Source organism: Schistocerca americana, chromosome 5 (assembly GCF_021461395.2).
Source record: "Schistocerca americana isolate TAMUIC-IGC-003095 chromosome 5, iqSchAmer2.1, whole genome shotgun sequence".
Classification (NCBI taxonomy): Eukaryota; Metazoa; Arthropoda; class Insecta; order Orthoptera; family Acrididae; genus Schistocerca; species Schistocerca americana.
The window spans coordinates 656,030,546-656,047,524 of record NC_060123.1 but is presented as its reverse complement, the minus strand read 5'-3'; the positions used below and the strand labels follow the sequence as shown (position 1 = coordinate 656,047,524).

The window sequence follows — 16,979 nt, the reverse complement described above, 5'->3', positions numbered from 1 at the left end:
TCATCTGCCATTGCAAATCTTCATCCTTTCAACATGGTTTTCAACTTTCTAAATAAAAAAGTTTGCAGGGGCCAGGTCTGGAAAGTACATAGGATGAGGCGCCACAGTGACTTCGTTTTTTGTGCAGTAGTCACGCGTCAACAAAGATGAATGCACAGGTGCATAGTCATGATACAAGAGCCATGAATTGTCTCACCATATTTCATGGCATTTGCTTCTCACATTTTCTCACAGGTGTCACACAACATGTCCAGATAGTACCACCGATTAACAGTATGTCTCTGTGCCATGAATTCATGATTCTATCCTTCAAAGTCAAAAAAAATTATGAGCATGGTTCTGACAATTAACCTCTCCTGATAAGCTTTTTTTGGTCTTGGATAACCTTTCCCAACACTCAATGAAGATTTAACCTTGATCTCAACATCATAACTGTAGACCCATGTCTCAACACCAATTATGATTCTCTTAAGGAACAACTCGTTCTCATTTGTGCGATCCGAAAGATCTTCACAGATTGCAAGTCGAAAGTCTTTCTGGTTTTGACTCATGAGCTGTGGTATAAACTTGGTGCCAACATGATGCATTCTGAGATGCTGTGCCAGGATTTCATGACATGTTCCAAATGAAATGTTACATTCTTCCGCAATCTTTTTGATAATTAGTCTTCAATGGCTTGCACATTTTCATTGGCATTCCTGACATGAGCATAGTTGGTAGACGTTGAAGGGCATCCCCAATGAGGGTCATCTTTAACTTCCATCTGGTCATTTTTAAACCATGTGAACCATTTGTAACATTGAGTATGGATTATGCACTTATCACCATAGGTTTCCTGCATCTTTGGTGTGTCTCTACAAGTTTTCTTGAGTTTCATGCACAATTCAATGCAAAATGACTTGCTCCTCTAACTCTGCCATCTTGAAATACATAAACTGTGTGACACAACATTCTACTCAGTACAACACTGAACAATAAATAACAGACATACAGCAGTGAAACTTCCAGAAGTTACACATTAAACACAGGCACATGCAGGGATGCTAACCACACTTCACTCTGATGCACCATTGGTGCAAAATTAAGAATGTTTCAGAATTTTTTGAATAGACCTTGTAGGTGTGGAGATACGGAAATGCTAAATGAAAGGCATTTGGGTGTCAAAATGGCAGAAAACATCATGTGGAATACTGTTCATGAAAAACAGCACAACAAGTTGAATCACCACACTGGCATACAAATTTGGTCAGGGTGCATGTGATAACCACGAGAGTGCTACTACTGTCATAGGAAATCACATCCCAGACAATAACTTCAGGTATAGGTCCAGTGTGTCCAGCACACAGACAGGTTGCTTGCCTCCTCCTTACCAACATGTGGCCTTGACTGGCATCAACGCAAAACCAACTTACATCAGAAAAAACAACAGATATCCACCCTGCCCTCCAATGAGCTCCTACTTGACACCACTGAAGTCAGAGATGGTGGTGATTTGAGGTCAGTGAAATGTACACTACAGGGCTTCTGGCTCCAAGCTACCCGTGAAGTAACCAATTAGTAACAGAACTTTTTGTCACTGTGGTGCCAACTGCTGATGAACACCGTCGTCTTCCCTCTCGATAGAACCATGTGGCCATCTGTAGCCTTATTACATGATCCCATTCCTACTCAGTGAGATGTTGACAATGGTGTCTTTGTCACTCAGATGCGTTCTTGACTAACATCAACTCATCACATCCATTCTCAAAGGTAACTAACACTCAGACCATTACAGTGTGTATTTGTAGCAAAGCTGAGCTGCATCCTCATAGTGGAGCTACTAGCACAACTCATATGTGACTGCCATGAGATTTGAACAGACATCATCTTTCAGATGTACAAATATGCCTACCAACTTTTGTTAACGTCCCACAATTCCTTCTTGGTGCTTCAATATTTTTTCCAGTCTCTCTCTCTCTCTCTCTCTCTCTCTCTCTCTCTCTCTCTCTCTTTAACACACACACATGCGCACATATGGTGAATCATCTGAAACGTACACTGGAAATGAAGTGGAAATGGAAAATGCTATTGATGTGCAGTGTTCACATAATGGATTGGTATCCAGTGGCTTGTATTGTTAGCCAATAAAAAGTTTGTGATAATACAGAGAAACTGTATTTTTGTGCAAAAATACACTTTTTTAAATGCAACAGTGCTTATTGACATAAAAAACTAAAAGTTGGGTAAATTAGAATGTCAGTGGTGTTTGTTGCAGGATTCTAATGTAAGTTGTTCATGAGATAACAAGCTTTGAAAAGTTCCCACACTGACACTTGTTTGTGCCAGTCAACCTGTGTTGTTGTTAGGTATGATGTTATTATGTTTGCTTACATTGTGTTTATGTGTTTCTTGAGTGCACTGTGATTTGCTAGTCAGTTAGTGTGTGACAATCCAAGCAGAAGGTGGTGAGTGGATGATGGGATTTACCAATGCAGAAAGAGCTGACATGTTCATGCTGTATATAGAGTGTAGGAAGAATGCAGTTCATTCATGTATGGTGTATGAGGCACAAAGCCCAACAGACATCAACTGTCTCAGCAATTATTATAAATCTCTTCAACCAGTTATGTGAAGGTGGTAATGTAACACCCAGATAATGTAATAAAAGGAAACAAGTGACAAGAGAAGAGGGGGGAGTTAATGTTCTTGCCACAGTTGCAATTGATCTGGACATTAGCTAAAGTGCAATCACATGAGGAACTAGGATGAGTCAGCCAAATGTCCTACACATTCTCCATTGACATAGAATCCACCGCAATCACATCTCTCTCCATCAAGAGCTGCATGAAAATGATTATGAGGATTGTGGTAACTTCTGTACATGGGCATTGAGACAGGATACTTCAGATGTAACTTGCATTTTGTTTAGTGATGAAGCCACATATACCAATCATGACCAGATAAACACCAAAACATGCACTACTGGTCTGTTGGGATAGTGAACCATCCACTCATAAGCCTATATTTCATGGATGGAACACTGAACATGCACAAGTATAGCAGCCTCCTAACAGAGCATCTTCCCTGGGTACTAGAAGATATTCCTCTGCAGACTAGGAGGAACCTGTGCTACCAACATGATGGCTGTCTAGTCCATACTGCACAAATTACTACAACATATCTTCATGATTATTTCCAAATCATTGGACTGGATGCAGAGGACCTATACCTTTGTTGAATCATTGCCTGCATTTGATATCTGTAGACTTTTCCTGTGAGGAAAGCTGAAAGACACTGTCTACAGTGACATACTAACTACACCTGATGAATGATATGCAATGACATATTACTGAGGTCTGCTTGGACATCTCCACTGAAATACTAGGACATGTGCAGAAATCATTTCATACCAAACTGGAAGTGTGTATTGCTGCTGCCAGTAACCATTTTGAACACAATCTGTGATGGTCAATTTTCTCATTAGTGGTCATAATCCATTCAACAAGTGTATGTGCTTGTGTCTTTCTTTAGTGTGTGTTAACACAAGTATTGTGCAAGTGTCAGTGTGGGAACTTTTCAAAACATGATATCCCATAAATGGCTTGCATTAGAACACTACAACAAACTCCACTAGCTTTCTACATTACCTTAATTTTAGTTTATTAATGTCAATACGCATTGTGTCTTTCTTTAGTGTGTGTTAACACAGGTATTGTGCAAGTGTCAGTGTGGGAACTTTTCAAAACACGATATCCCATAAATGGCTTGCATTAGAACACTGCAACAAACTTCACTGGCTTTCTACATTACCTTAATTTTAGTTTATTAATGTCAATACGCATTGTTCCATTTAAATAAATCTATGTTTGCACAAAAAATACACTTCCTAAGTATTATTACAATCTGTTTATTGGTTAACAGTATGAGCCTCTGACTACCAATCTATTCTGTTGAATGGCACTTCCCATTTCCTCAATATCGTGGTGTAAGTTTTAGGTGATTCATCATGTGTGTGTGTAATAAATAATTCATCACAGCTTAACGAGATTAGTGATGTCCATATCCACAATACTAGAAGAAAAAAATTACTTTCTTTACTCATTAAAGCTGTCAGTGTCTTGGAAAGAAGTAGGTGTAAGTAGATGAATGACGAACACTAACTTCACTTAATGAAGGTTTATTCAGCACTTGCACAAGAGTGTGGAGCAAACTGCCTCTGGCTAGAACAAATACGGTATATATACAGCTACAGAACACTCCAGTATAATGATTCTTGCCATTTGTGGATACTTCTAGAATGTACTCAAACCAAATATAGAAGGCATTCTGTAAGCCCATCAGTTTGCATATGGTAGGCAGTCATCATGTGATGAGTAATGTTGCACCGACAGTTTACCTCTGTCACGAGATTCAATTGAAAAACTTTCCCTTGATCCGTAATTAACAACCTTGGGCCACTGTGTTTTAGTACAATTTCTTCTACGATGAATTTGGCTACCTCAGATGCTTCGGCTGTTTTCACAGCTTTTGTAATGGTGTAGCACGTCAGATTATCAGTGCAAACAATAATCCATCTATTGCCACTAGCAGATGGTGGAAATCGTCCAAGGAGGTCAATCCCAACATGCTGAAAAGACGTTTCGGCTGGTGGAATTGGTATGAGTCAGCCAGGTGGTTTCTGAGGAACTGCCTTTCTCCTCAGGCACTCTTGATAATGTGACACATAGTGGTTGGGGTTGGGTTGTTTGGGGGAAGAGACCAAACAGCGAGGTCATTGGCCTCATCGGATTAGAGAAGGAAGTTGGCCATGCCCTTTCAAAGGAAGCATCCCGGCAGTTGCCTGGAGCGATTTAAGGAAATCACGGAAAACCTAAATCAGGATGGCTGGATGTGGGATTGAACCGTCATCCTCCCAAATGCGAGTCCAATGTGACACATAGTGACAAACACTCCTAAATAAACCTGGCCAGAAAAATCTCTTGCAGATCCTATCGTATATCTTAATAAATCCTAAATGTCCGGCCTCAGGTGTGTCATGGAATTTCTGTAGGACATCTAAGCACATGTATTTAGGAATCACTCTTTCCAAATGGATCAAAGTTTTTCTTGCAAAGTAACCAATTAACTACCTTAAATTGTCAGTTCACATCCTCTGACTGATTTAAGGCAAGCATACTTTAAGATATATTGGTGTTCTTCTTCTGCTCAGCAGAGACATCCTGGAGTGCAGTGAGACAGTCACTATCTTCATCAAAGTCTTGATGGTCTTGCACAGGGTTTCTTGAGAGACAGTCAGCATCTTGGTGTTTTCTTCCACTTTTGTACACTATGGTAATGTCATACTCTTGAAGATGTAGTGCCCACCTGGCGAGTCATCCTGTTGGATCCTTAAGACCTGTTAACCAACAAAGTGAATGATGGTCTGTAACAACTGTGAATGGCCTTCCATAGAGATACTGTCGAAATTTGCACATAGTCCAGATCACAGCAAGACATCCTCTTTCTGTAGTTGACTAGTTTCTCTCAGCTTTTGCAAGTGTCCTAGAAGCATAGGCTATAACCTTCCCTTTTCCATCTGAAATCTACAGCAGAACAGTACCAATCCCATACCCACTGGTATCTGTGTGTAGTTCTGTAAGTGCTCTCTCATCATATAGATCAAGTACAGGGTCAGTCGTCAGAGCTTTTCACAGCACATCAAAAGAAACTTGTTGAGCCCCACCCCAGATAAATTTAGCATTGGCTTTTAACAACTCTTGGAGTCTTTGATAAAATGACAGTAATAAGAACACAATCTGAGGAAGCTTCTCACATCTCTAATACTTTTAGGAATAGGAAATTCTATTATAGATCTCATATTTTCTGGGTCTGGCTGCACACCTTCATTTGACACAAGGTGCTCAGGTATTTTGATTTCTTTTGCTCAAAAGAGACACTTTATTGGATTAAGTTTCAGTCTGGTTTGCTGGAGACACTTACGAACTGTCCTCAGTCTTTTTATGTGTTCATCAAATGTCTCTGAGAACACAATAATGTCATCTAAATAACATAGACATATTGTCCACTTCAGGTGCCTTAGAAGATTAGCCATCATTCGTTCTGAAGTTTCTGGTGCATTACACAAACCAAACGACATTACCTTAACTCATGCAGGTTCAAATGGCTCTGAGCACTATGGTACTCAACTGCTGTGGTCATAAGTCAACTCATGCAGGTCCTCAGGGGTGATGAATGTAGTTTTCTCATGACCAGCCTCACCTACTTTGATTTGCCAGTATCCTGAGTACATGTCCATGGTTGAGAAAAACTTAGCCCCCTTCACACAATCTAGTGTATCATCAATTTGGGGAATAGGTTTAGTTATCTTATTAACATTCCTGTAATAAACACAAAAGCACCAACTGCCATCCTTCTTCCTGACGAGTACCACTGGTGACAACCATGGGCTCTGCGTAGGCTGAATGCTGTCATTCTTCATCATTTTCTCTACCTCATCGCGAATTATTCTCGGCGACAGTTAACTATCCACAATTCACTGAATCCGTTCTGAAATGAGATGACAGAGGCTGGGATGACCATGTTATTCTTCAGTGGTATGCTTCTCTTGCATTCCACTACAAGAGCCATGGGTTGATGCATGACACATGATAGCTACGTTTCTAGCACTGACTGCAGGAATGATCACTTCATCCAGCACAGATAGTCTCCACACACTTGGATGTGCATCTTCCTGTCCACAGTATCTCATCTCATCTAGCATAATCTTCGAGTGATCACAATCTATAACTGCTTGAGAAGCTTTCAAAAAGTCCCATCCGAGAATGACATCATGACTACACTCTTGTAAGATGATGAATTCTAATTGCTGTGTATGGCCACTTATACCCACACAAATGACACATCTTCCTGTAGGTTTTACATATTATTATTTATATATTAGCCACCTTCAGCAGAGATGTTTTGTTGTCGACAAATACGGTTTTCTGCAACTGGCGACGGTACTTCTCCAAAATGAATGAATATGATGCTCCAGAGTCCATAAGAGCTTGGGCTGGTCAGCCATCCATGAGGATATTGATGTAGTTTCCTATCATTTTTGTTGTGATCAATGGTGAAGGATTTTTCTCTTCAGTGGCCTCACCTGCAAGGAAGGTCACACCCTTTAGTTTTCCAGGTTGTGGCAGCTAGGTGATCAGCTGGAGCTTCTAAACGGTGATGGAGACCTTGATTGGCATGTTGGGGAGTGACCTCTCCAGTGGATAGCTTGAGGTGATGGTGACCTATGTCACCCTGAACCCACATCTTCTTGTTCATCTTTGTCATCCCAGAATTGGTGTCAGCTATAATCAGTCTGCTGTCTTCTGGCACAGGCGTCATCAAATATCCTCTACCTTTCTCGACAATAGCACACCACATGTCCTGGTTGCCCACAGTGGAAAGGTACTGGTTGGTTATCCTGGGTCCTCCAGACACCAGTCTTCCTTGGTGCCCAAACAGGTTCCTCATGCAGCATTGTAGGAATGAAACTTCACCTGTATCTCAATTTTTTTACTGTTTTAAAGGGAAATGAAGAATGAGAGATTGGGTTGAATGTCTGTTCCATTTCCTCCCTTATGACCTCTTGAAGAGTCTCAGTTTTTTGCTCGCTGTACAATCCAAGTGCCTTCTGGACTTCCTCACTCTCTATCTGATGACGAACACTTGTGAAATCAATTTCTTCCTCCATCACAGACATCGATACGATGTTTTGGAAGCCATTCAAACTTCTTGCGTGTAATTCTTTTTTGATGCATTGTCTCGATATACTGGCACCATTTTATGAAGTCGTTTACTGTTGAAACTTCCTTCAGGAGTAGGGCTTGATACATGTCCTCAGCAACACCCTTCATGAGATGTGCAACCTTATCTTCCTCCTTCATTCAAGGATCCACTATTTTACACAGCTCCAAGAGGTCCTGAATGCAGGACACTGTTGTTTCTCCTGGACACTGTGCCCTGCACTTTAATTTATTTTCAGCCTTGCACTTCTGTCATTGTGTGTCACTGAAATACTTGTGCAGTTCCACCTGGAATACTTCCCAGCTGGTGAACTTCTACTCATTGTTCTCATACCATTGCTTGGCAGTGCCCTCCAAGTAGAAAAATACATTCGACAAACACATGGTGTCATCCCATTTGTAAAATTTGGCTATACGCTCATATACCTTCAGCCACTTGTTTGGATCTTGGCCATCATCACCAGGGAACCCAGAAGAATGTCTCATGTGGCGGCACACAATTGCTGTCATCGTGATGTCCTCTTCTTCTTCTGTCTCTGATAGATTGCGATATGTTGAATATGGCTCGAACTTGGGTTTCTTGCCACATAAATGGTGGCTCTGTCATGGCCTGATGGGAGCCACTGTGTTGTCAATAATGTGCGGTATCACAAGTTCCAATACCCAGTGCCTCCACCAGAATAATGTCACATAGAGGAAGGTGTAAGCAGATGAATGACAAACATTAACTTCACTTAGCAGAGGTTTATTAAGCACTTGCACATACAAGAACGCGGAGTGAACTGCCTCCAGCCGGAACACATACAGTATATATACAGCTACAGAACATTCCAGTACAATGATTCTTGCCATTTGTGGATACTTCTAGAATGTACTCAGACTGAATATAGAATTTAAAATGTTTCAGTTCAAGTGAGTTTTGAACTCGGGACTCTCCACCCAACACTCCAGTATCATGACCACTATACTACGGCAACTACACTACTTGGCTTTTTGTACAAAAATATCAATTTTTTTTTTCATTTTCCCAACAACACAAAATATGTATCAGGTGGCAAATAAGTTTTCAGTCCAACCTAAAATAATTTCTTTTTGACACCTCATATCTCATAAACAAATTTTTGTTTAAAAACTAGTAGTTTTAAGTGTAGTTGCATGATTAGAACTGAAAAATAATATGTTTATGTTGTAGATTAACAACCTGTCACTCAATATAAACAGTTATCTTGGACTTGTTTCAGAAGATGACGTTATTTAGAATAATATTGATAAGGTGTCAAATGGTGCAAATGTTGACAACTCATCTTAAATGTTCAGAAATGTAAAACGGCATGCTCACAAAATGCAGAAACATAAATCCAGTGCTCCAATATCAATGTAGCACAGTTGGAATCAATCAACCTCATTTAAACCTGGACGTAACTGTTGATGAGGATATGAAATGATCACATTTGCTCAACCATAGGTAAAGTTGGTGGCAGAGGTCAGTTCAAGGGTTGGATACAGGGAAATTCCAATCAGTCTATAAAGAAGATTGCTTACAAAACTGTTGTGGAACCCATCCTAGAACACTTTGCGCTTCTGTAAACCATATTAAATGGGACTAACAGGACATGTGCCACATATACAAAGAAGGGCAGCATAAATGTTTCAAGGTTTGTTTTAACCATGTGAGACTGTCACAGAAATTATGAAAAACTTGGACTGGTATACACTTATAGATAGACATCAATCATCTTGGGAAAGTCTACATCTACAAAGTTTCTTGAGCCATTATTAACTGAAAAATCTAGAAATATACAGGGTGTCCAGATAAAATATGTAATAACATAAAATGTAATAATGTGAGAAATAACTGAGATATTTCTTAATGGTAAGCTTTAAATTCTCTCCAAGTGTTTTGCAGCATTGCAGGTGAATCATTTGCAATAGTTGTATGAATGCAATGGTGCAGATCTTGTAGATCACAAATTGGTATCTGGTACACTATGTTCTTGATAAATCCCCACAGAAAAATATCAAGGTGTGTAATGTCTGTGCTCCTAGGGGGCCAAGCAGTTGATGGATACCTTTCCCAACCTGGGAACTCTTCACCCAAGAAATCCATCACAGTGTTTGTATGGCATGATGTGCCATCTTGTTGAAAGATCATTTCACAAGGAAGCTGTGGCACAGCATACAGATCCAACATGTCTGCATATGTTGTTTCATTCTTTTTCCATGAAGAAGAAGAGACCTATAACCCTCTCCTTCAACAATCCACACCACACTTTCACTTTTGGAAAGGCACGTTTGCACTCCATCACTATGTAGGGATGTTCAGTTCTCCATATATTTATTTATTTATTTATTTATTTATTTCATTCGTGTTCTGTAGACCCATTAGTGATAAATCGCTTTGGTGTAGAACGTGTCATTTATGTAGATTTGAGACATTTTTTTATAATAATAGGTTGTACAATGAATAATATATTACATAGACAAAATGTTTACAAGAATTGTTTTTGTAAAAAGTTACAAATTACATTGAACAGACTTACAATAGATCAAAATCAATTCACATATTCTCATACATACATTTGTCCAGTGGGAAATGGTTTTACTTAGAAGATACTATTTAAGTTGATCTTTAAAAGTAGGTGGGTCAGTAACGGGCATTTTTATTGCCTGAGGGAGAGCATTAAATATTTTTATGCAAGAGTAGTGGACTCCTTTTTGCACCATACTTAGATTCTTTTGCCCAAGATGTACATCATTCTTTACCCTAGTGTCATAGCTATGATACATGCTGTTCATTTCAAAAAGGGAATGAATTTTACTCAAGAAACACATGAGAGAAAAAATGTACTGAGATACTGTTGTGAGTATTCTCAGTTCTTGGAAGAGTTTCCTGCAGGAATGTCTGTAACTGACACCACACAGAATCCTAATGACTCTTTTCTGGGCTATGAGGATTTTGTTTGCCTTTGGCTGGTTTCCTCAGAATATAATTCCATAGGCCATCAAGGCATGAAAATAACCAAAATAGGCAGCTTTCAATGTATTTAAGTCACTGAAGGAAGCAATCACATGAATAGTGTAAATTGCTGAGCTTAGTTTTTTTTATACAGCTCAGGAATGTGTAAGGACCAGTTTAGATTGTTATTAACAAGTAGACCCAGGAACTTTGTTGACTCCACTCTTGCTAAATTCCCATCATTGTATTTAACATTAATCTCACCTTTGATATTTTGGCTTTTATGGAATTGAATCAATTTAGTTTTTTCAAAATTTAGTGATAATCCATTAGAGGCAAACCAAAAGGTCTCCTGAAAAATTGCATTTACAGTGATTTCAAGATTAGTATTTGTTGAATTGTCTACCACAATTGTTGCGTCATCAGCAAACAAAGTAAATTTTATCTTAGCCCTTGTACACATTGGAAGGAAAAGTAGAGGACCCAGAATAGGGCCCTGTGGGACTCCACAGTTTATTGTACCCCAAGAAGAGGACACTGGTTCCCTATTAGTGTCGTTCACCATGACTTTCTGTTTCCGGTCCTTTAAATAGGAGGAAAGCCACATCCCTGCTTCTCCAGTTAACCCATAAAATTCTGCCTTTCTCAGAAAAATCTCATGGTTCGCACAATCGAAAGCCTTAGAAAGGTCAAAAAAAATTCCAGTTGGAGACATTTTATTATTGATTGATTCAAGGATTGCATTGGTGAAAGAATATATTGCATATTCTGTTGAGATGTTTTTATGGAAACTGAATTGACTTTTACTGAGAATGTTGTGTTTACTAAGATGTTGAAGAATCCTTCTGTGTACAAGTTTCTCAAGACTCTTGGAGAAACAAGTTAAGAGTGAAATAGGGTGATAATTGGTTACTTTGTTTCTGTCACCCTTCTTGTACAATGGTTCACCACTGCATATTTAAGTCTATCAGGAACAATTCCTGGTCTCAGTGATTCGTTAAAGATGTGGCACAGGACTTCACAAATGAAAATGTGTGTGTGTTTGAACACTTTGATGGAAATACCATCAATACTAGTTGAGTTTTTGTTTTTCATGGTCCTTATTATCTTCTTAATTTCCTTAACAGTGACAGGAGGCATGCTAATCTGGGGTGTTGCACTAGGTCCACTTCTTTGTAAAAGATTCAGAGCCTTATTTATAGAACCATTGCACCTTATTTTATCCACTGCAGGCAGAAAATGCTTGTTGAAAATTTTTGCAACATTTTTCACCTTTATCAATGATATTCCCATTATGTCTAACTTCAATATTTTCTGCATTGTTTGAGTAACTACCAGTTTCTCTTTTAATAATACACAGATGGTTTTTATTTTGTTCCCAGGATTATCTATTTCTGATTTGATGAACATACTTTTTGCCCTTATCAGAACTTCATTTACAATCTTGTAGTACCTTTTATAATGAGCTCTTATTTCAGGATCATTTCTGTTTCTGAGAGAAACATAAAGCAGTCTTTTAGTCCTACATGACGTTTTTATTCCTTTTGTGAGCCACTGTTTGCCGGTATGGCTCTGGCACTTGTTCTTTGCAGTTCTTAGAGGGAAGACAGCTTCAAAGTGGCACATAAATTCATTTATAAATATGTTAAATGTGTCATTCACTTTCAGTGCTCTATAAATTGGACTCCAGTCAATGAATTGAAGATAACTGTTGAAGATCATGAGATTTTCATTATTAATTACCCTAAATGACCTTTTACAGACTTTGACCTTCTTGTGTAGGCATATATCATTGACAGTTAGCAATTGGCCATCATGGTCTGAAAGACCATTTAGGACTTGTTTTACTGTTGCATTAGTGTTTCTATTCTCATAAATGAAAATATTATCTATAAGACTTGAACAGTAGTTCATAACCCTTGTGGGGAAGTCTACCATGGGTCTGAGGTTGTATGTGTTCATTATATGTAGCAGGTCAGCTCTACTACTATCATAATCTAGAAAGTTAATGTTAAAGTCTCCTAAGACTACATTATTTTTAATTTTTTGAATATATATGGGATAGGAGAGATTCAAGTTGATTAAAGAACATACATTGCTTCTCTGATGGGGCCCTATACGCTGTTACTACAATGAGTGACAGGGCCTTGGTGCTAATTACTATACCACAAGCTTCAAAATGCTGATCAAAACAGTATTTTGTGAGCTCTAGAGATCTATACATTATATTCTTTTTTACATATATAATTACACTACCCTTCTGCACACTGTTTCTACAAAAGTGAGAGGCAATATGATAGCCATCTAGATTCAGCATATTGATACCCTTCTTTACATGGTGTTCGGTAAAACAAAGGATATCGGCATTATCAATAGTATTACTGTCACTAATATTCATTGCCGACAGTTCTAGTTTACTTCTTAGCTCCCTTATATTTTGATGGAAAATACACAGTTTGTCACATTTAGTATTGACTTTTTGAGGAAGTGAGTTGCTAGGTTTCAAGATGGGCGAGTTTTTGCACATGCTCGTTGGATAATTGATCTTTTGCTGAGTGTCATTTCTGACTGACTTATCTAAGTCATGGTTTTCCCCTTTCTTTTGCGAAACCATAAAAAATCTTGATTTAGTAGAGCAGGTTTTCTAGGCCTCAAGCTCCTCTTTTGATTGTTTTGATTTGATATGGCAGTTGTGCATGTTTATCATGCCAGAAGAGTGTAATGTAGTCGCATTCAAGAAGCAGACAAAATCAAGGAACACTTCATTTTCATCCATTCATGCAAGAACTGTCTCTGCAAATACCTTCTGTTGCAGCCAGTCTTCAGGCTTGATTTTGTGACAAAGCTGTGGTTCATTCACCCACAGGCACGACCTTGTATCAGTGACATCATGTACTGTCGAACAAGATAAATTAACGGCCTACTTGCTTCTTGTATTGACCTACGAGGCCTCCACTGGAAGGACATACTAATTTAACAGTAGTCTTTGGAACTGTGTGCTTCCCATGGTGGCACAACACCAAAAGCAAACTCCCAGTTTCATGAAGCAGCTTGTCCCATTTCTTTATTGTTGCATAAGTGCAAACATCATCACTTGATCGCAGTCCATACTCATGCTGAAAATGACATTCAACCAGAGTAACAGTATTTATCTCTGTAAAAGAAAGCAAACAAAATACCTTCTAGTGTGGAGTCTACATGGCTACCAACTGCTGTAAGCAAACACAGAAAATATTTTTAGGTACTCTACTTGTAGAAGGAAACCACAAATAAATATCTCAGTTACATTTATAACATTTTATATTACTATGCTATATATTTAACCCAGACACCCTGTCCTACATCCATGTAAATATCACAACCACAAAGGCTGCAAAGACAAGATTAGACTCATTATAGCATGCACCAAGGGATCACAAATTTAGCCTTGGAGGGCAGTGTGGAAGGTAAAAATCATAGAGGGAGACCAAGAGATGAATACACTAAGCAGATTCAGAAGGACATAGGTTACAGTAAGTACTGGGAGATGAAGCAGCTTGCACAGGATAGAGTAGCATGGATAGCTGCATCAAACCAGTCTCAGGACTGAAGACCACAACAACAACAACATAGCATGCACAGTGGCATTGAAGCCTTCTGTTGCTCCATATGTGATTGGAATGGTAAATGGTGTGTATCCTCTGACATTCCATTCAATAGTTTCAGAGTATTGAGTAGAGGCAGACTTTTTCGTGATTTTAATCACTTTTTTTTTTTTGGTGTGTGTGTGTGTGTGTGTGTGTGTGTGTGTGTGTGTGTGTGTGTGTGTGTGTGCCCATGTCCCGTACATGCACATCTCACATGTCCATACTTTAAAAAATTTAAAATCCAAGATGAAATAATGACAGTAATGTGAAAAGGATGGATTTTTACTCACCATATAATGGAATGTTAAGTCACAGAGAGGCATAACAAAAAGACTTCTACACAAGTAATTTTTTGGCCAAGAGACAATTAGACAACATACACATCCACATTTATGCAAACTCAACTCATACACTCATGACCACTGTCACTGGCTCCTGAGCCCAGAGTTTACATTAAGAACTTAGAATATACAATGTGTTTGGGCAGTGAAGTGAAAATGAGGCAGACTATATAATGAACAAGGTGGAGATACTAATAATACAGGTATGTGTGTTTATAGAAGTGTTTTCTGTTGGAATCAGGAAGGAGCGGCATGAACATTCACTGCTTTACCATTTGCTTGTTAGACATGGTCCATGTGAGGTCAGTGAGTTGTGAATGTCCAATTTCAGTACGGAGGCCAAGAAAGAGGTCAGTTTTATAGTGCAGAAGGAAAGTCAGGAAGGGAAATCCATATCCATGGAATAGAATATGAGTGGTTTAAGTCATACCTACAGAACAGGAAGAAAAAAGTTTCCTTATATGGGTCAAATGATTTAAATAAGTTTGCCACTTCATCTAACTGAGGTGAAATTACATTAGGTGTTCCACAGGGTTCAATCATGGGTTCCCTTCTGTTCTTAATATATGTGAACGACCTCCCTTCCTATCTGAAACTGGAAGCTGAATTGACACTGTTTGCTAATGATACAAGGATCATTATTAATCCAGTAAAAGAAAGTCAAATTGAAAATGATACAAATAAGGTCTTTGCAAAAGTCATTAATTAGTTTTCTGCAAATGAGCTTGCTCTAGACTTTGAAAAAACACAGTACATCCAATTTTCTGCTGCAAACAGTACAATTCCTTCAATAAATATAACACATCAACAGAAGTCAGTAGACAGGGTAGAGCATACTAAATTTTTGGGTGTACATATAGATGAGAATCTTAATTGGAAAATTCATACTTTGGATCTCCTAAAGTGACTAGCTTCATCAACTTTTGTGATCAGAATAATTGCCAATTTCAAGGATATAGAAATTAGTAAGCTAACATACTTTGCATACTTTCACTCTCTGATGTTGTACAGAATAATATTTTGGGGTAACTCAACATTTAGGCAAAAAGTATTCACTGCTCAAAAGAAAGTGGTTAGAGTAATGTGCGGGGTTCATAGTCACACATCTTGTAGGCATCATTTTAAAAGATTGGGAATTCTTACAACAGCCTCACAATACATCTACTCACTAATGAAATTTGTTCTGAACAACATGGACCAGTTTAAAAACGACAGTGACATTCATGATTATAATACCAGAAAAAAGAAAGACTTACACTATCCTTTGCTCAACCTATCTTTGGAACAGAAAGGGGTAAAATAAGCTGTTATAAAAATTTTTGACAAATTACCAAATGAAATAAGGTGTCTGACAGACAGCAGTAATAGCTTCAAAAATAAATTGAATTCATATCTCCTTGACAACTCCTTCTATACCACAGATGAATTCTTGAATAGCAATAAATAAATCTATAAATATAGTTTATGAATGTTGTGCCATTTAAGGGAATGGGGTAAATAATAGAAATATTAATCTTTAACTCTGTATTATATATATATTAAAAATTTTTGTTTCACATGTGCATTTCTTGTGCGCTTGACACATTCCACATCATAACAGCTACTGTACTGTATGATTGATCAGTGGAACATGTAACTAATTAACTTATTAACCAAAAGGTCTGCTGTGTATGGCAAACAAAGTATGTGATATGTTTGTGTCTGCATGGACTAAACAATTTCAAGTAGGTCAGGCATCATTGAAAGACAGCAGTCTACCAAGACACGCCCTCATGTCATTACCCCTGACAGCAGATGGTGGAAGACATTCAGCTCATGTTGGTTGTCAGTCACAGTATTGTTTGCACTATCGTGATACAGTGCTTGAATTTCCAGAAATTCTCTGCACAGTAGGTTCCCCACAGCCTGACAGAGGAGCAGAAGTTGAACAGAATGTCAACATCTGTGAAACATCTAAAACAGTCTCATAGTGATGTATATCTTTTCCTGTATTGTTGCGGAAGATGAAACATAGTGTCATCATTTTGAACCAGGGAAAAAGCTTCAGAGTGAACAATGGAAGCACTCCAAGCTGTGCATATCAGTTCTGGGAAAGTCATGATAACCTGTTTCTTTGAATGCAAGGACCTGCTGCTCACTGAATTTCTGGAACACAGTGTCACAATTGATGCATAGTGGTTTGTAGTTACTGTACAATAATGGAAGCATGCCATCAGGTTGAGATGCCTGGGAATGTTGATGGCCGTCATCATTCTGTTACAGGACAAACTAATCTTTAGCTGCTACGATTTTGTAGTGC

General features: G+C 38.5%; 1 protein-coding gene across 1 annotated transcript in view; it reads left to right on the top strand.

The window, feature by feature from the left end:
- The window catches only part of LOC124616613, a 282,672-nt gene that overhangs the window by 207,175 nt on the left and 58,518 nt on the right, over window positions 1-16,979 (top strand). The gene's annotated exons all lie outside the window — the stretch shown is intronic.